Here is a 20,682-nt window from a genome sequence, read left to right as displayed (position 1 = left end):
TAGGACTTTCCAGACAGGAAGTAAAAGCAGATTTCTTTTTTTTCTAGTTTGTAGCCAATTATTAAAGACAGACTAGCTTAGTTACCAGTCTCTAGTCTCTTGGAGTCTCTTGCCCAAGGAAGGTAGCTTTTCTTTTTTTAATTATTAAAAAAAAAAAAATCATCTGGCTTTGCTAGATGACAGCATTGTGCTTGATGGCATGAAAAACAAAGCTTATGACCATCTGATTGTCTTTCTTCTCTGGATCCCTGTCTCCAACTGCTTACCTGATTGCTTTTTACACGCTCATCTTCTGCATTTACTGTTCCCCTGACCTGGAATGATTTTCTCTTCCTTTTCTATATTCCATGAGGTAATTCCCTTGTTGTGTTTCAAAACTCAGCCCAATGTCATTTCCACTGTAAAGCCTTCTCTTACTTGTCATAGCTGAGTAGTGTGGCCATAGCACCTGATGCATAGTCAGTAATATAACACACTGTAATTATGGCTTTAATTTTGCTTTCTCCTGTCCACTCCTTTTACTATTGCTAGTGTATGTCATAGCTTCTAGCTGTTAGTAGGGGCTCAGCATATATCGTTGAATAACAGAATGAATACATGAAACCCATGTGGAGACCTATAACAGAGACTCAGTAAATCATCTGAGAAGAACTTAACCTTGCTTGATTTATTCTCAGCCACTCTGGAGAGGTATTGAATAATTACCCCTGACTACTTTGGGGACACAGTTTCTCTCCTGTTTTAACGTTGTCAGATTTTGATAGGGAAGTTGGGGTAGCAGTGAGCTTATCAAACGTTTCCACCATGAATTGCAGGACAGAAGGAATGAATAGCTCAAGGTGACCGAGTGGCGTTTATTTCAAGTCTTATATTTTATGAGGACTTTTCTTTTTACTCCATTGCCTATCTGTTATATAAAAAAGAATGCTTTCCCCCCCTTCCCACCCTTGAAGAACCATTTGATTCTGTGCTTGGGTATCCTTGGGGACTACTTAAACTCCAGTAGCAGAAGGACTGGGAAGTCACAACACCTGGATTTTCCTTCTTGTTCTGTCATCAGCCATGTGGCTTGGTCTTTGATTTCCTCATTTGTAGGAGGAGGGGTTGGAGTTCACAATCCCTAAGGCTCTGCTAGCTCTAAAATGCAAGGCCTTGGTGGGCAGCTCCTATTATAGTGCTGGTGGAAGGAGTTGGATTGTGTATATTGACTTCTTATTGCTTGTATTAAATTGGAAATAAAGTCCTATTTATGAATAAGTGAAGTTGTTCATTGAAAGAAACTCATAACTGTAAAGAGTTTTTATAATTTTTTTCTATCTCATTAATTTCAGTTGGATCTTAATTATCACATTGGTTCTTGCAATATATAACAAAATCACATTGAATTGTTTGTTATTATCACCATGGAATCTACCTGTCCTACTCATTAATATGTAACCTATTTAGAGTGAATATTTTTAAATCTGAAGAATTTCTATGTCATATAACTATACTTGTAGTTACTTTTGTCACAGAACTTCAAAAGAGCATGACCCAGAAAGATTGCTAATTATATTTTACTGACAAACTAAAGTTCATGGAAGTCACAAGAAGTTTATCCTACCTTAGAGATATAAAAACATCTGACACTACAACTCAGAAATCCTAATAGAACTCTCCATAAGTCTAGAATAGGGCTTCCCATGTTTTAAGGTGCAGAGATATCATTTGGGAAGCTTAAAAACAAAGATTTCTGGACACTCTCCCTGAAGAGATTTTGATTCAGTTGATATATAGTGGGGTCCAGGAGTCTGCATTTTAACAAGGCCTCCATGCAATTTCGATGCATGGGATTCCCAGAGCACAATTTGTGAAACACTAAAATGGAAATTCTAGAATTAAATTTGCCTAAAAGAAGACAAAGCTCATGAATCCTTACTAAGGACTTATGGGTGAAATCTAAGAATTTTGATCCATTGTTAAAGAAATCTGGTGTGTGTAAGCACACACAGATAATACTGTGTATATGTGTGTAAAATTGCTCAATTGGTTGTAATACTGAGGTTTTTTTTTGTTTAAGTAGCAATCAGCTTACTTATTTTAATTTTTTTTGGGGGGGGCAAGAATGAGCAGTTTCACAAGATGATGGATTCTATTTTCCTTTAGCCTCACTAAATCAAAACTCAGTAGCACTTGATATCACAATAAGATATTGGAGTTGGAGAAAGCAAATTAATGAAGAAACCTCAAGTAGAGTAGGTAAGATTTTCTGATTCTTGAACACATACCTTGTTAGTACCATAACTAAGTGTTTCTTCCCTTGTAAAAGCAGTGATTTTACCTTTCCCTCAGAAGAAAAGGTGAATGTACGGCAGAGGAAGGAAAAATGTGTAAGAAAAGAAAAACACAGTTACACCTGTGAGCTTTCCACCTTGCCACCTGGAACAAAAAAAACCCCAACAAAAACCGAAAAACGAAAACAAACAAAAAACCCAACAAAGCAAAGAAAACAACAAAGATGACCCCAGAAAGTTACACTCCGAAATTTCATGTTCAGCTTCTCTGCTGCTTGCTTGGAAATTTCATCTTCTGTTTCCTTGTATACATGGTGTGAAATCAGAGATGTGATCAGCGGTGCTCCTCCAGTGCTGCTCTGAGGTTCCTCTGGGCCTTAGGAGGAGCTAACTCAAAGCTGCAGGCTGATGGACACCTGGGCCTCAGCCCTAGGGATGGGTCTGGGAATGGAGGGTTAAGGCTGGTTTGAGGTGTGAAAATCCTTCACCAAGACTGCAGGAGAGAGCTCCTGAGAAAGGGCCTTACCTTTTTGGTCAAGGTGTGAGTGAATTGGGGCTGCTATCCTCCTTGTCTCATGGAAAAAGCCTGCCTGCTCTGGCAGTGACTAAAACTACAGAGAGAAAAACAGAGATGAGAGATAGGTGGGGGCAAACAAATTTGGAGGCCAGTACCTCCCTTGGACTTCCCAAGTAATGAGCCCAGACATCCCCTCTTTTACTTAAGCCAATTATACTTCAGTCTCTCTTACTTGCAACTAAAATTCTTACTCTCTACTATCAGCCTTTCCGTGAACTTTATTTGACCTGTCCACTTTCCCCTTCCCTTCTTAGCTAGGAAAGAAATAGGGCTTTTCTAATTCTTATCTCTGTCATAGGATTCATCACAAACACAGTGAATTTCCCCCCTTCGATTGGCAGCATTTATCACCATGCTCATGGGAATAAATGGATTGAGGGAGTGAATGAACAAAATGAATGATGAACGAGTGAACAAAGAGATAGTGTCATAGAACCACATTATTTTTCTTTTTAGAGAAGCGACATTTTGCTGAATAATTCACCAAGCATTCTTTCCACTTTAGGGAAGGGCTTCTTGGTTTAGAAATCAAATTTCGAGCTAAAATATTAGGTAGAGCCAATACAAGGAAAGAGAGAAAATGTTCTGAAATGATGAAATAAATAAACAAGGAAACAGAATTTGGTTTTTAAAAACCTGACGTAGAAATAATCAAAGGATTCTGGATTCAAATAATCACAGGATTCTGGATGCCTGTCATGCTAATTGGCAGTATTTAGGGAAAAGGTGTCAAAGCTCAAGAAATTTTGGGAAAATTGAGTTAAGGTTAAACAAAGTTCTTACTAGACAGTTTCTCAGAACTTTTACCATGCATCCTGAATCTCCACGAGGGCCACAGTATATGTAAGGGACTGGTATTTCTTTGGGACACACTTTGAGAACACTGGTTTGGGAATACATGTTGAGAACACTGACTTCACTGAACTGAAAGCCAGAGCTGACCTTGGCATGGATATAGCCTACTGATGTGTGGACTTGGTGTGATGGAAAGATTGCCTGGGTCCCTATTTTTCTCCCTCTAGCCTTTGATGTGGATACTCCGGTCTAGAAATCCCAATGTTATCAATATATCCTTTCAGGTTAAGCATTGCCCTCCCCAGGCTCCTTTTTAAAAATGAAAATAAAGGCACAGGGTGGGAGCACACTGATTTGATTATATCTTCATCTGAATTATTTATTTTCAGAATAATTTTTGAAGGCCCCGGGATGGTGTGAAGACCCAGGGTGCATAAAGTTTAGGGGGTGTGTGCACCTTGCCAGTGGGGAAGGAGGAGTCTACAGGGAAGCTTCTGCTCCTCAGAGCTGTGTCAGTAGCAGACCCTCTGACCTGCCCTCAGATGCACTGAGAATACAGAGATTAGGATCTGGAGAGGGAAGGAAACCTCGGTTTTCCTCCTGCTGCTTTGTGTGGAGGCAGTGGCTCTCCTGCTCTCATCCTCAGCCTGTCCGGTGGGCAGGAGGAATGTGGGACTCAGTCCCGCCGATAGACCCTCTTGCTTGCCTGTACCTCCATTGGAGACGCGCTGAGAGCCTTCTGTCTGCCAATACTGACAATACCTGTCACGTTGAATTATGCTTTCTGGACATCATGTGACATGCAAACAGAGAGGCCAGCCATTACCCAAGGGCCTCCAAGGCCTTTATCAAAAGGGGAATCTCCTTCAAGGGGTAGTTTGGAAATGGCCATCAATACAGAATTGTGCGTGTGGGGAATGGTACCCCTGTTTGCAGCCAAAGGGAATGCAGGGGGAGCAGCTTTGCAGCAATGCTGAGGGCGCCTGTGAGAGACGGGGTGTGTTGGAAGATGAGTGCTGTTTGGATGGGCAGAGTTTGAGGTGACATCTGGCTGGAGAGATCCAGGAGGGAGCTGGACTGCCCTGGTGCAGAACATGGGAAACACTGAAATGGGAGAGTCAAATCTGAGGATTCTACCCTAATGGTTGTCATCTCTTAGAATCACTTTTGGGAAGTTGCTTAAGAGGCAGATTCAGTGGGGGCCCTGGGAGATTCTGCTTCTGTACAGTCAGTTCAGGATAGAAAACGTGCATTTTAAAAGGGTCTCAGGTGACTGTTTTGGAGAAGGACCCCCAGTCCACCCTCTGAGAAACATGGCTTCAGAGTGACAGATGAAACCCAGGGAGAGAATACCTAAAGAGAAGTGGGCTGGGGGCAGTGTGCTGGGATACTTGTGTGAGGGAGGAATAGGAGGAGCCATCAGAGAGGTCAGGCGTGCGGTGAAATTGAGGGAATAGACTATCCACCCAAGAAACAAGACAAATGATAGAATAAACTTTTCCTTTGTGTTTGCCTATCTTGAAATTAAGGTATTAAAATGAAAGAGAACCCTATGTATGATTTTACTTCTAAATTATCCAAGAGAAAAGTCATTTAAAGGAAATAAAAATGCCGTGAGAATGAAGACGTTCATTATAGTAGTGTCTATAGGACAAATCTGAAATAACCTGAATATCCAGAAAGAAATATTACAGAGATTTAAATACACTGATTCACTTAATCAATGAAATATTCCAGTGATTTAAAATAATTTGACTAATTTAGAGACATAGAAACGTTGGATATGTTAAGTAAAAACGTTAGAATACAAAATAATGTTTACATCATAAGTCAAATAACATAAACATGTTCCTTTGAAGGGAAGAAAACCAAAAGTCATTTTCTGTCCCAATCCTGCATCTCTAAGTTGGCTCACTGCTCCAGGTACCATGTTGCTGGTGACGTAAAGCAAGTCAGAGATAATAGTTGGTGTTCTGAGCAGTTCCATCGTTCTCAGGTGGCCAAGATAGCTCGGTAGTGTCTTAATCTCCCCCCTTGCTAGCCTCATGATTAGTTTGCTTTCCAGTTCTTCCTTTGTAAGGAGGGTGCAGCTCACAGTGGCCCATGAGGAGATCGAACCAGCAACCTTGGTGTTATTAGCACCACACTATAACCAACTGAGCTAACTGGCCAATCTGCTCCTTTGTCTTTATCTTTGTCCCACTTCTGACCCCCTGAGCTTTATATTAGCATGTAGTTTCTCTCACTCCTGATTTTCGCCTTCCCCTCACTCTGCTGTGACTGGCTCTTCTCGTTTCAGACAATCTCAAGTAATAATACCCACCTCAAGAGTCCTATAATGTGTCTAAGTTTTCTCTTAAATTTTTGTTTTGCGTCAAAGGAATGTTCCTGCTAAAACGATCTAAATGGCTTTAAACAGCTAATATTGAAAAGTTTAATACTTTCTCATATTCCTCTTCCATCCACAGCCCTGGCATTTGCTTCCTTTCTAAATAACATACTTTTATTGTTACTTGTATTATTGCTACCTGTTTAAATTGCTGTGTAACAGATTACCACAAACTAAGCAACCTAACAACACACGTCGCACAGTTTATGTGTATCAGGAGTATGGGCACGGATTAGCTGGTAGAGGGGGGGCAGGTTTAGGAGAAGATCTGATGGCCTAATCTCTATGTATAGACTTTCAACCGTCAGAGCTGTTTTTAACCTTGCATTGTACCCTGTCACCTTCTACAATAACTTGTGTCTCCAAATCCTGAGAATTTCTGGATTTGCTAGTGGAATCGACTCAATGCTTACCAGCATTGCTTTCTGCTGGGGTTTGGGTCACACTGCTCACATCAACTACTGTTCCTTTATCTGCTTATTTACCAAGTACGTAGTTGTTGAAATCTTTTACCTGCAGTTATGCATTAGTCTGGGCCTTTCAAGAGACAGATTCCAAGATGATGTATGTGTAAGGATTTTATTTGGGAACCGCCTTTATGAGAGAAAATGGGAGGGAGCTAGAAAAGGCTGAGAGAGCCTTTTAGGCTGAGATGTGAATGAAGGAGAGAAGCAAGGAAGGCTGGTGGAGCACCCCAGACCACAGTGCCATCTAAGGGTGTTCAGCAGGGCTGATAGGAGTCCTTGACCAAAGGTGGTTGTTGGAGGAGTCCCGTGTCTCTTAGGAATGGGCTTGCCTTATTTCCTTGCCATGCTCAGTCATTAGTTGGGAGCAGCCTGGGGGAAGCATTACCTGGGCCCAAACTCAACCATGGTTTTAAGTGGGTTTCAGAGTCCAGCAGCGGGGGACCTTGGTCAATTATACCCCCGTAGATGGAGGCCTGAGCAGTTTCAGGGCTGCCACAAATTATTTTTAATCTCATTCCCTCCATCCTTTGCATGTATTCCTTTCTTTTGGGCAGTAGGTAGAGGCAGGTGCAATTTTTTTTTTTAAATCCTTACTAAATTTTAGTAACATTTAGGAAAGGAAAGGAAATAGATGGGTATAGTTCTATGTTAATTTAAAAAATTATTTAAAATAATTTTCTCCAACAGTTATGTACTGTCATGTATTCATACTTTAAAAAATGTGTAAAAGTAGAAGGATAAGGTGATCAGAATTGTCATATGCGGAAAGCTGAAGGAGGACAGAGACTGAGAAAGGCTGTGTGACTTGCTGACTCGGAGTCCACTGATGAACTTATTTCTGGTTCCACAGTTGTTGGGGTGGAAGCCAGCTTGAAAGAGACTGAGGAGGGAGAAGGTATGGACAAGTCTGTTAAGGAGTCTAGTGGCAAAGGGAAGAAGAGGAAGAGAGAGTTAACCTTAGGGGCGAGCTGGATATAGAAAAGGGAGACCCTAACAGCTTCATTAGTAGATATAAAAAAGGGCCAGAATGAAGGGAGCGATAGAGAATACAAATAAGAAAGGACCTCAGGAACATGGCCTAAGAGGAGGCAGGAAAGGGGATGGGATCAAGAATACACATGGAAGGCTGGTTCAAAAAGCAGGAGGGAAACTTCTCCCTCAGAGATATGAGCAGGAGGGAGGGAGATGCAGACATAAAGAAACATTTCAGTGTTGTATCGGTTAGGATTGCTTTTAGCTGCAAAAAGCAGAAAATTGACTACTATGTCTTAAAAAAGTAGGGGTTTAGGAGGTAAGCAGTCAGAGCCAGTACGACAGCGATAAGATGCTGCCAAAGAGTCAAGATCCTTCCATCTTTCTGCTCCATCTTGCTCCACTAATGAATGAATGAATGAGCAAAATATAGAGCGATAACTATAATACTCCTATTAAGACTTTTCTTTTTCAGTGAAAAATAATGTGAATGATGAACCGTGGCTACTTGTTTAATCTAGTATATCAACAAATTTTTACAATGCTTTAAAAAATATATACATGAGGTAAGAAAAAAAATCTAGATGCTGTACTGTTAAGGAAAATAAAACCTTAAAATAATATGGTTGCATTGATTACAATTCTGAAAAATTATAGTAAGGCGAGACCATTGTATCTTGACACTAGTTTAGGTTTTAGAGTGAAGAGGGCTGTGATTTTCCTTTTTTGATGACTCTGTTTATTTTTCACTATAAAGTTGTTGTTAATATATAATTAAAAAATTAAAAAGCCCATATGGAACATTCCCTCAGCTCCTCTAGAAGCAAGGCACTCCAAAAATGCAAGCATCGTCATCAAAATATTATCCCATCATCAACACACATACAAGGATGGTCATTCAATTCTGATACTAGTTGCTAGGTTCCAACTGGAATGTTGGCATGATTGAAGTCTCCGTGAATCTGCGCTCAGTGGTCAGCCTGCAGTGAGAACTAACAGGTTTCTTGGGTCTGGGGGAGGGGTGGACCATGTGGTGTCAACTATGTGGTTCATGAAGGGTTCCTCCCCAAGTTTCTCTCTACCTTCTGCACAGGTCTGCGATTCTTCCCTAGATTGATATCCAGTCAAGGTACCAATATTTAATAATACATAACTGGATGGATTCTTTAACTATGAACTTTGTGAAATCCATAAATAAACTAGTTGACAATAATTGAACTCACATATAACTATGAGAATTATATGTATATTAGTATACAGTTAGCCTAGGTATACCTTTGCAATGAGATGTGGTTTTGGAGTGAGATTCTTGAATAAATCTGAAGTTGCTCCTTCCAAGAAAACTGATAAAATCTTTATCCCTAAGAAAACAGCCCTGTTTTTAGCCTGTTCGATAGATTTCTTCTCTAAGTGTTTCCAAATATCCTGATCCTCTAGGACAGTGGTGTCCAAACTGTGGCCCGCGGGCCAACTGGGGCCCTCAATCCATTTTTTATTGGCCCGCAGCAAATTCCAAAAATATATTTAGTTTACTTAAATAAACCAGGTGAGGCAATATGTACTTCACCTCGAGTGAGTGGCCCGGCTGTTTGTGTGCATATGGCCCTTGGTGAAAAACGTTGAAAAAAGTTTGGACACTTCTGCTCTAGGAGGTAGCCTATTTTTTCCTCTTTCCACAGCATCTGCACTGAGGTGATCATTTTCCTATATTGATGCTTGTATTATTTGTCTTCAGCCAGGTCTTGGTTTTTGCATCTGCAAATGTTCCAAGTTCATTTTAATTATCAATTATCATTACAATTGATAACAATGTTTTCTTTCCTCCACACTCAATGCTCTGCCCCTGCCAACTTGTTACCTGAGAAAGCTTACTTCTGTCTGTGATGGGCACTCGTCGTTTTGCCTACCTGGTATCGCCCTCCTTTGGTAGCAGCACTCTGCTTTTCTTTTAGGGGAACTCGTGGTCCCCTCTTCCATGTGTGTGTGAACCTGTTGATCTATGTACTCCTTCTCTCCAGGAGATGGGGAGCCCATGACCTGGGTTAGGCCCTTTCTTCTGGGAGTTTAGTCTTCAGTGAATGACTTGCCAACAGAGGCGGCCAGACTGAGTCATTCTTTCTTCCGTGAGACTCTCACTGAAATTCTTGGAACTGTTCTTTTCCTTCTTGAGGACTGCTTGTTCAGATCTTCCTTCCATTGTAGGACATTAGCAAATGTTCTGTTGTCCTCATAAATCATTATTATTATTTTGTCTATATATTTTTAGAATCAGTTTCAATTGCTTACAACCAAAGAGCCCAATTACATACAAAGTCTCTCTGCTTTCCTTTCCACATGTCTTTTCTGTTCTTTGCTCTGTTGGCCGAAAGTGGAAAGGACCGCTTCCTACTCCTTTTAGCAAGAAGATTGACTTCCTAATTGTGTTCTGAATAAGAGACTGCCCTCTTATTCAGAGGTCATCTCATTTAAGAGACTCTGATGAATGCCATGGAGAGCAGGAAGAGGAGTGGGAGAACGATGTCCCTCGGACTCTGAACAAGACACCAGGACTGGGGAGGAGGCAGGGAGAATGCCTGGTAAGGACTGGGGCAGTGGGAGAGCCCCTTACCCAAAGTGGTGGCAAGATTTCAGGGGAGGGCAAATGATGAACCTAGAGAGCCTGACTTAGGCCTCTTTGCTCCAAATGGCAAGAATGCTTTTTTCTTCGGGCTGGGCGTGGAGGCAGGGAGATACCAGACTTTAAGTGTTCACCATTGGCTGGGACAATGGGGATGTCAGCAGTGACCCTGATGGGATGATAATAGAGGCCCTGACGCTGATTGTCTGAGCACCATGGAAGCCTCCTGGATTCTGGGGAGACCCTGAGGAGGAAGGAGGAGACCCCAATGATACCTGATATTGAAATTCTTGCAAGTCTAGGAAGGTGAGAACTCAAAATGGAAATTAATTTGATTTAATGAAAATAAAGAAGTAGATTTTTTTGCATGTCTCACTTTGTGGATTTAGATTCATACTGGATATAACCCCGGAATACGTTCTCATCCATAGATTAATGAGTGCGCTGAGTGTCAATTCTACCCCAAACATCAGAGGACTCTCTTTGGGTAAAGCAGAGACATACAGGGTTCTCCCTCAGTCTTCTGGGAGCATACAACCTATGTGGAGAGAGATGACTCAAATAGCTAAGAGGAAGTTAGATACCCTCACAGGAGATAATCATTAGCATCTGACAACAATTAAGAATTGCCACTTGTGCTTAATTGGCAAATGAATGACCTGGTCAATAAGCAGTATGAGTTCAGGGACTGTAACATTAAAGTAAAATGGGAGGGAAAAAATAATTTAGAGCTTTTTGTTCCAATGAAGTTGAGTTTGCAGGGTTGCTTGTTCTGAGGAAAGGAACAGTTTGTTCCTGCAGCTCACCACTTCCCAGGGAGCCGCTGCCCTGCCAGTCTGTGGTCTCAAGGGTCTCTCTCGAGATGGGGGTCAGGCCAACTAGAGCAGCCTGCAGAAATCAAGCAGGCTGATAATGTGCTTAAAGATGTTTTCTGCTTGTCCTTTCTCTCTGTCTTCCCAAATACACAGCACTTGTCCAGGTCGGTGTCAGAGGAGCTTATGTTCCTTTTCAGCAATAAGACCCAGCAGGCTGGCCATTGCTTGGAGATTAGGGGAACTCAGAGTGGCTTTGTGTGTTGAGGACAGGCCTCTTCTTCCATGTCAATATTCAGCACAAGGTTGTTTGAAAGCTTTGCTTAAAAAAATCTCAACTTATGGCCCGCTTGGAGCTCTGGGCTCTGACATAGGCAAGGTGAAGAGATCAGATGAAGTTCCTGAGAGACCCAGGCAGTGAGGTTGGGTGGATGGGGAAGGGATTTGAGCGTTATGACAGTGCTGAGTTTGTCCCAGGGTGTTCTTGGATGGCACATAACTCCCTTTTGGAGCTTGGTTTTACTGTCCAAGAATATTGATAGAACTTTAGTCAAAACTAAACATAATCGTCTAAATAGCCTACATTAATGAATTAAGGCGTGGTTATTCACTTAAAAGGATTGTTCCCTTTATAAAAATTAACACATAATCCGTTTCTAGGGTAGTTGCCTTTCATTTAAAAGTGGAATTTTTAAAAGTGGCAAAGTGTGATTGAATTTTCAACTTTTAAGGAAAATATTAATAGTTGCAGAATGGGAGTTCTGCATATCTTCTTGCTCTGTTCCTTCTTCACCCCTCTACCCATCTCTTCCTCTCCCCATGAAAACTGTGATGATAATGATGGTGCTTAACAGATGTTAAGTTAAAATTTGAGCTGAAAAATCCAAATTGATGGTGGGTTCCTCAGCAAAGATGAACTGGGGTTCATCCTCCAGTGGCTTCTGGACAGGCAGTGGACAGATTTTGGTTTTGGCCCAGGTTTTGTCTGTAACTAGCTGGGTTCCTTTGGACAAGTCTTAGAGTTATAGAGCCTTTGTGTTGGAATGGAATTAAGGGTCATCTAATCCAACCTGCCTTTGGAAAAGATATTTCATCTACACTATCCCTGACTGATGACTGTCTAGTCTCTTTATTTTCTGGGACTCAGTGTATCTATCTGTACGATGATGGGAATTGATCTTCAGTTTGAACCAGGCCCCAGAGTGGGAAGGTTGAGAAAGTAGAGGCCAGGACTCTGAAGTCTACATGTAATGGCATCATGATTTAGCAGAGGCTAAGCTCTAGATGGAGGCTAAGCTCTAGATGTAGGGTCTTGGTGAATTAAACTCTCTCTATACATTCCCTTCCTCTTCACAGGGCCACTCTCTTCTGGTCAATAGTGAGGAAAAGTTCTGAGACCTTGAGACACTTCCAGTGACACTACCTGAGACACTTCCAGAGACACTACCTGGGGCTGTGAGCAGCTCAGCCTCTCCATTTTTAAGGGAAGATGAAGTCAGGATGTCAAGTGAGCTCTTTTCAAGGTTGAGCAGCCTCACTGGCCTCTTCTCCCTTGCTTTGAGCTCTCCGTCCTTCCTCTACCCCCTTTCTACAATGCGCCCCCCTACCCCGATCTTTATTTTTATTTTTTTAACAGCATACAAAACTCAAGGGCATGCAGTTGGGTCTGGCTGAAATCAGCTGAGTATTTACAGGATTTATCCAAGGAAGAGCCCTTGGGTCATTGTCATGGCAATTTTGATAATCCTGACAGGGTGCAGATGTGGCTGTTCAGGGTAATCTGAGAGTGCCTTCCACTCTCCAGCTACAGTCACTGCTGAGGGCACTTGGTGCTTGCCTACCCTTTTTTGTAGCCTATGTATGAAAAAAGAACTCTCAAACTTCAGTTATGAAAACCCTGGACCAAAAATATATGATCAGAAACTTCATCTGGAGTGAGAAAAAGACTCTGCAAGGGCTGGATGAGTCACTGGTAGGACTGGACAAGTAGGCCATTGCTGCATTGCTTCTGTACTGTCTGTTAACACGTCTATTTACCCTCTCCAATCCCCCCTCCGCCCCTGCTGTGCTCAGATCTGAAATATGAGTTCCTCAAGGCCAGAGATCTTTTCCAGTTCATTTCTTGATGTCTCCAATGCCTATCACTGTGCCTGAGCCCTTTAACAGGAATTCAATAACATCCGCCGGATGAATGAAGAAGTGGGCAGCAGACGACAGTGAAATATGCATGGTGACTCCTATAGGATAGAGATTGGATGAAGGCAGAAATAAGGAGTGTGAAGAGACAGGGGCTTTCAGTCAGCTGCCAGGACAAAATATAGAAGGGAGTGAAGCTGGTGGGGCAGGATGAGGAGGCGACATCTCTGGCGGCAAGGCCTTCGCCAAGGCTCTTGAGCATGGAGTTGCTACCATGAAGTTCAATGCCAAGAAAAGTAAACCTAGCGTCACTGTGAGTGGAGAGCTCAAGTTGGCAGGATCTTGGAGGCAGGGAGAGCAGCAAGGAACGTGAAACTCTCTCCTTGAAAAAGCACAGAGTGGAGGAAGCAGTGCTGGGGTGCCTAAGAGACCCTTGTCATTGCAGCTCTGTTCATCTGGTCAGGGGCACAACCAGGAGAAAGATTCAAATGCCTAAAGAATTGGGCACCAACTCGAACATAGGTATTCAGGGCAGCATCATTCACAATAGCCAAAATGTGAAAAAACCCAGATCTCCATCAACCAATGGATGGATAGACAGAATGTGGTATATTTACATACTGGAATATCATTAGGCAGTAAAAATGAAACAAGATACACCATTGAAAACATCGTGCTAAGTGAGAGAAGCCTGTCACAAAAGGTCGTATGTTGAATTATTCTATTTATATGAAATGTTCAGGATCGGCAAATCCATAGAGACAGAAAGTAGATTAGTAGTTGCCAGGGGCTGGGGGAGTGAGGAATGGGGAATGATTACCAATGTGTATGAGGTTTCCTTTTGGAGTGATGAAAGTGTCCTAAAATTAAATAGTGGTGATGACTGTATAACTCTGTGAATCTACTAAACCTATCAAATTATACACTTTAAAGCGGTGAAATGTATGGTATGTGAATTATGCCTTAATAAAGCTGTTATTAAAAAAAAAGAATCAACCTGACCTAAGGGTTTAAGAGTTTCCTGGGCTTTGGAGGTGAGGCTGCAAGCTCATGAAAATTTACTCCTATATTTTCCTCTGGGAGTTTTGCCGTTTTACCTCTTACATTCAGGTTTATGATCCATTTTGAGTTAATTTTTGTGGCTGGTGTGAAGTAGTGTTCCAACATTGATAGCTAGTCGTCCCAGCATTACTTATTGAAAGACAATTTTTTCTCCATTGAATTGTCTTGGCATGCTTGTCTAAAATCATTTGACTATAAATACGATAATTTATTTCTTGACTCTCAATTCTATTCCATTGATCTATATATTTATCCTTATGCCAGTACCACACTGTCTTGATTATTTTGTAATAAGATGTGGGATTATTTTGTCATGAAAAGGTGTTTGAGTTTGTAAAATTCTTTACCTGTTGAGACGATCATATGGTTTTTACACTTTATTTTATTAATATGGTTTATTGCATTGATTTTGGATGTTAAACTAACTTTTCAGTTCTCTTTTGCTTTTAACTAAGACTAAGAAGAAAGTTGGAAAGCCTGGCTTCTGTCTTCTGTGGCTTTTTAGGGGTTTGCTTTTGAATTAGGCTTAGCCTAAAGGTGACTGTGGATAAATATCTTGCTAAACCTAGCCTTAGGATTTATTCCCAGGAGAAACTGGCACCTGACAGCTATGTATCCTTTGAAGGTATTATGGATTGAATGTTTGTGTGCCCTCACTCCACCTTCATTGATATTTGAAATCCTAACCCCAATGTGATGTTATCAGGAGGTAGGGCTTTTGGGAGGTGATGAGGTCATGAAGGTGAAGCCCTTATGAATGGGATTAGTGCCTTTATAAAAGAGCCCCCAGAGAGCTCTCTCACCTCCTTTTATTATGTGAGTATACAAGAAGAGGGCTGACTATGAACCAGGAAGCAGGTCCTCACCAAACACTGAATCTTCAGTGCTTTGATCTTGGACTTTTCAGCCTGCAGAACTGGAAGAAATAAATGTTTGTTGTTTAGGCCATGCATTTTATGGTATTTTTTGTTACAGCAGCCCAAAGGTATGAGGTGGGGGGCAGTGAGGTGGAATATTGTCTTGTCCAAGGCATCAGGAGTAGAGGTAGCAGATGCGAGGTCAAAGGTATTGGAGTCGGGAAATCATAAATGGCCTGAGGCTCATGGCTGGACATGAATTGGATCACGGGCAGGTACACAGAACTGTGTCTGGGCAGGGACAGTAGGGGAAGGGAGAACATGCAGACTGGAGTGGGGGGCACTTGAGGTTAGAGACGGCAGACCCTGAGGCAGTGTTATTTTAGAGGGCCCATACCACTCACCAGGGACTCATTACCCCTGTGAGGTTTTCAACATATGTGGCCCCAATCACTCATGTAGAGTGAGACCGGATGTCTCTCCTTGCCCTGCTCCCAGCCACTGGGGCTTTCCCAGCCCGTGAACACTCCCCACTGCTGTCTTCCAGGAGCTGGGCTGATTTGTGGCTCAGTCAAGGACTGGGCAGGTGGAGGCTACTTCTTCCAAGGCCTCAGGATGTTGATGGTCGGAGCCCGCTGGATTCCAGGAGCTGGTCCTTTCACCTGGTGCCCAACGTGACAGTGAACAGATTTAAAATAGTGTCCACTTGTTAATTTAGTCCAAGGTGCCTCTTGGCTTGGGACATTTCCTTTCTGAAGGGCGTAAGGCAGGGATCATGTGACCTAATGTAAGTGTTTTATGAGTGAGTGGGGCAGTCCAGTGGTTAAGGCACCATCGTTAGAATCAGAGAGACAAGAGCTCTGCCTTGTCTTACTTAACCTCTCTTAAGTCTCACCTTCCTTATCTGCCAAATAGAAATACTATGAGTACCTGCCTCTTACATTTTATCTAAGATATATAGGGAGCTTGTAAACAGTGCCTGGCCCATAAGTGTTCCACAGCAGCAGTTGCTATAATTAATGATGGTTATGATGATATAAATGCTCTGACCCTTCACTCTTCCCTGACCATTACCTGGCATAGGATCCGGTACATTTTGGCGAGTACAGTAAGTAGCTTTCTAGCCTGGAGATTAAGTGTATAAACACGAAAAGAATACGAAAATTTATTGACAAGCTTGGGTGGCTGTGCATGGAAAAATGAGCTCTTCCACTTGCAGTTGATTTAGTTTCTTCAGTAAAAAAATACTAATAGGTATGATTAAATGGCTCTGTTTAATCCTGCAATTTAAGAGGGAAGAGAAGTCATTAGCAAGTTGATTATTATTATTAATACTCAAGGTAATCAGGCTCATTTGTAGAGGCTGATTAAAAGTAAATGTACAAAGGAAAACACTGGGTTTAAATTAATGAAAGTTGGAGCCCCAAATATTTAAGGCGGTAATCTGTGGTACCACAATAAGATTAAAGTGATTAAGTTATTGGTGATATTTGCACAAGAACATGTGTATATTTTGTTTTTGCCTCTCTAAATAAGAATGGGGAGTAGAGATTTCCAAGTGTGATGCTTCAATAAAAACTTTTTATTTTTCTCAGATAGTAGTAGTTTCATTCAACAACTTTTGTTCCTTCTCTGACAGGCACATGGAATTTTATAAATTCTGACAGGACCTGATAGAAATGCTTCAGTGAAGACTGCTTTGAATCAGCTTACCATCAGTCTTTCTTCCTTCGCTTGCACTTTTATGTGAGATTAAACACTTAGCACCAACACTCAACACTCACACATTAGGTAGCATGTACCGGCAGAACAGTAAGACGTTTGACAGAAGAACATTGCCTAATTTTTATCCATGCTGCCCTTCAGTCACTTACTAAGATATCAGACCTTTTAGTGCTGGCATACCTTGCTTTAAGAAATATGTTTTCTCTAGAAAATGAAATGTTTGCAAATTAAATTCTATTTGAAGTGTTGAAAGGTAGATCTCCACTTAAATTCATTATGTGATGGATCTTTTAGAAAGAACTGCTAAGTGTCCTCTATTTCTTATGCCTCAGTTCCCTTTTGCCTGCATCTTCTTTTCCTGCCTGGGAAGGTAGGTGCTCAAATGACTCCAGTATCCTCGGATCCCTCCTCTCTGCCCCTGGAAAGAACCAATCAGCTTTCTATTTCTATGAGTTTAGTTTTCTTAGATTCTCTATATAAATGAGATCATATAGTATTTGACTCCCTCTGTCTGATTTATTTCACTTAGCACGAAACCCTCAAGGTCCATTCATGTTGTCACAATGACAGGATTTCCTTCTTTTTTATGGCTGAATAATATTCTACATGTATAGATTTTCTTTATCCATTACACTTGTTGACAGACACCTAGTTTGCTTCCATTTCTTGGCTATTATAAATAATGCTGTAGTGAACACGGGGTGCAGATATCCCTTCAAGATAGTGATTTTGTTTCCTTTGGCTATATACCCAGAAATGGGATTGCTAGATCATATCATAGTTCTATTTTTAATTTTTGAGGAACCTCCATATTTTATGTAATGGCTGTACCAATTTGTATTATACCGACAGTGTACAAATGTTTCCTTTTGTTTTAAACATCCTCATCAGCACTTGTTATTTCTTGTCTTTTTGTTAATAGCCAGCCTAACATTTGTGAGGTGACACCTCAGTATAGTTTTGGTTTGCATTTCCCTGATGATTAGTAATGTTGATTACCTTTTTATGTACCTGTTGGCCATTTGTATGTCTTCTTTGGAAAAATGTCTATTCCTTTGCCCATTTTTAAATCAGATTATAATTTTTTTGATGAGTTTTACATATTTTGGACAGTTGCCTCTTCTCAGATATATGATTTGCAAATATTTTCTCCTATTCAGTAGGTTGTTTTTCACTTTGTTGATTGTTTCTTTTGGTGTGCAGAAGCTCTTTCGTTTAATGTAGTCCCACCTATTTGTTTTTGCTTTTGTTGCTTGTGCTTTTGGTATTATATCCAAAAAAAGCATTGCCAAGTCTAATATCAAGGAGCTTTTTCCCTACGTTTTCTTGTAGGAGTTTTATGGTTTCAGGTCTTACATTTAAGTTTTTAGTTTATTTCGAGTTAATTTTTATGAGTGATATAAGATGGAGTCAAGCCAATTTTCCTTTTCCAGTGTTTCTTTGCTACTTGAGTATCCTCTTAGTTTTTCCATATCTACCAAATTTGTGACCCTAGGCAAGTCATGTAAGCTCTCTCAGCATCATCTCAAAAGTAAAATAGGCATTGTATTGTATTGATGATCTCCTGGGTAATTGTGAAGATTAAACATGTTAATCCTACATAAATATATGTATTACATGTCTAGCACAGCACTAAACATATAGTACACACTGAATAATTGTTTGTTTTTCTTCCCATTTTTCCCCTTTAAAAATATCTTTTCACAATAAGGCATTCAATACTAATAAGAATGTTTAGTGAGTGACCATTTTTTGTTATCTATATTTTATTGTAGGTAATTAGCTCAGTCATTCATTCCTTTATTCTATATCAATGGATACTTTTTGTCGACCTCTGTGTATTCCAGAAACTGTATTAACTTTAACAGTTAAAAATTAAGCAACAGAATATTAAGGGTCCGATGTTCCTGAAATTTTGCCTAGTGGGTTTGAAACTAAACACATAGATCTGGTAAGATAGTTGAATTATTTTAGTAATATGTTACAACTCACATGATCAGGGTATCTTTCCTGTCTGAAAATTTCACTATCAGTGGAAGGCCTAAAGATGATCACCAGAAATGAGAACTTTATCACCTCTGAAGTCAAGGACAGAAAGAAAGAGACTCAGGAAAGACAGCATGCCAGATACCATAGTCTTCCCAAATGTTGCTGTTTTGTCTTAACAGGCCTGTTTTTATAGCAAACCTATCTAGCAGAGGTGCATTTCACATCATTCTCTAAGGATCTTGGACCTCATGATAAAATGATTCAGAATATTCTGTGGTGAGGAGCTTGAGATCTCCTTGGGGCTACTTTAGCCATAACAGAGATAGGACCCGAGGCAGAGCTAAGCCTTAGGAGGACTGGGTTTACGGGAAGAGTATGGATTGTTAGAGCAGGGACACAATCCTTCTGGATTTCTAAGCACTTTTTAATCAGAAAAGCTAAACCAGCTTCTTAATCTACCTATGAAGAGAAGAACTGTCATAATGTCTACCCACTTTAAAGGTTAGGAACTGAGAAGCACAGAGAGGTTCAAGGAGTCTCTTACCTGGCCTCAGCTTAACCTGTTGGTCGTTCTCTTCAGTACTTTAGTGTCACTTTCTGCAGCAATCACACTACCTACCCTCTTTATCATTCCCCACTTATGCCAGGCTCCTCTCCCAACTCTCGTGTAGAAGAGGGAGGTATACTGATCCCAATTTACAGATGAGAAAATTGCAGCTCAGAAAGCTGAAATGACTTGCCCAGGCTCATCTGGTTAGTCATAGCAAGGCTAGGACAAATGAAGGCTCCTGACTGCCAGTCTGTTTCCTTTAAAACTTAGGAAAGTGGAAGTCCTAGGAGGCCCCCTCGGTACATGCTGCTTCTCTACATCCAGGACAGCAGACGGAGCAGTTGGAAAAAGAAAGGAAGAATCACCTATCCATCACGCTCCATTACTCCTTACCCGACGATTCTCCTGGCAACTTAACCACTTTCCAGAGTCAGCATTTAGTGATGCTTGTGAAAACATAAACAGTTTAGCACACAACACTCTGAACTGTAAACTCTGGTAAATAGGATCGGGGGAAGATTTAAGTGGAAGGGACAAGTGCTATAAAGACTTAACAGGAATTCATTGGGCTCCACAGATAAAGCTGGTAAAAGACCCATAACCAAACGTGAGAAGTAAAAGGAAAATCCTAAATCATTAAGAGGCAGTGAGGTCCTGCCACAACTTATTAATCAGGTCATGCTCTGGGGCACTGACTCAAGTGTTCAAAGGAAGCTGAAGAAGGAAGGCTCCTATGCCCACCATTTAGGCGGGAGCAGGGTCCTACTAGCATGCATGGGTGTGTCAGAGATTTAATGTCATCTGCCCAATACTGCCGTTTCTCTTATGATCGTTTCCTTCTGTTTCTCTATACTATTATTTGCTTCCTTGCTCTTTCACTTTTTGTTCCTTCCCTTTCTCTTCTCTGCTTTTCCCCTTCCCTCCCTTTAAAAGAAGTCTCTGTTCTTTTTTTTCTTTCTCCTTTCACTTGGGCCTTTACCAGCTCCCTCCCTTTTTATGAGTATTTCCCACCCTCCTCAGATTCTTTGAGGACTTGCCTTCCTTCTCTTTCTCTTCCTCCCACTGCCCTACACATTCTCCCTGTAGGATTCAGAGATTTCCCCAGGCTGCTGTGTGCAGGCCAGGGTGGGGGCAGATTTCTGTAACCCTTGTCTCTGTCTTTCTCAGTCACATTTCTCTCAGCACTTTGTACGACTGAGAAGAGCAGAGGAGGAGAGTGTAACAAACAGTTCATTTGGTCCTAAATTCTTTGCTTTTATCATTAAATCCAGTGTCCTCAGATTTCTATATAAAAACCAAACATAAGTAGGCTGGAAAATATCTCACTCTTTCTTTGGAAATTTAAAGGGACACAATTGAAAAGAATATTACCTTATGACATGTGAGGTGCCTGTTTCTCACCTCATGCTGAACAGATTTTCCTGACGAGAGTGCCACTAATAGGAGGGTTTTCATTTTTCT

This window comes from Rhinolophus hipposideros, assembly GCF_964194185.1.
Source record: "Rhinolophus hipposideros genome assembly, chromosome: 12".
NCBI classification, from domain to species: Eukaryota; Metazoa; Chordata; class Mammalia; order Chiroptera; family Rhinolophidae; genus Rhinolophus; species Rhinolophus hipposideros.
Note: the sequence above shows the minus strand (reverse complement) of the source record.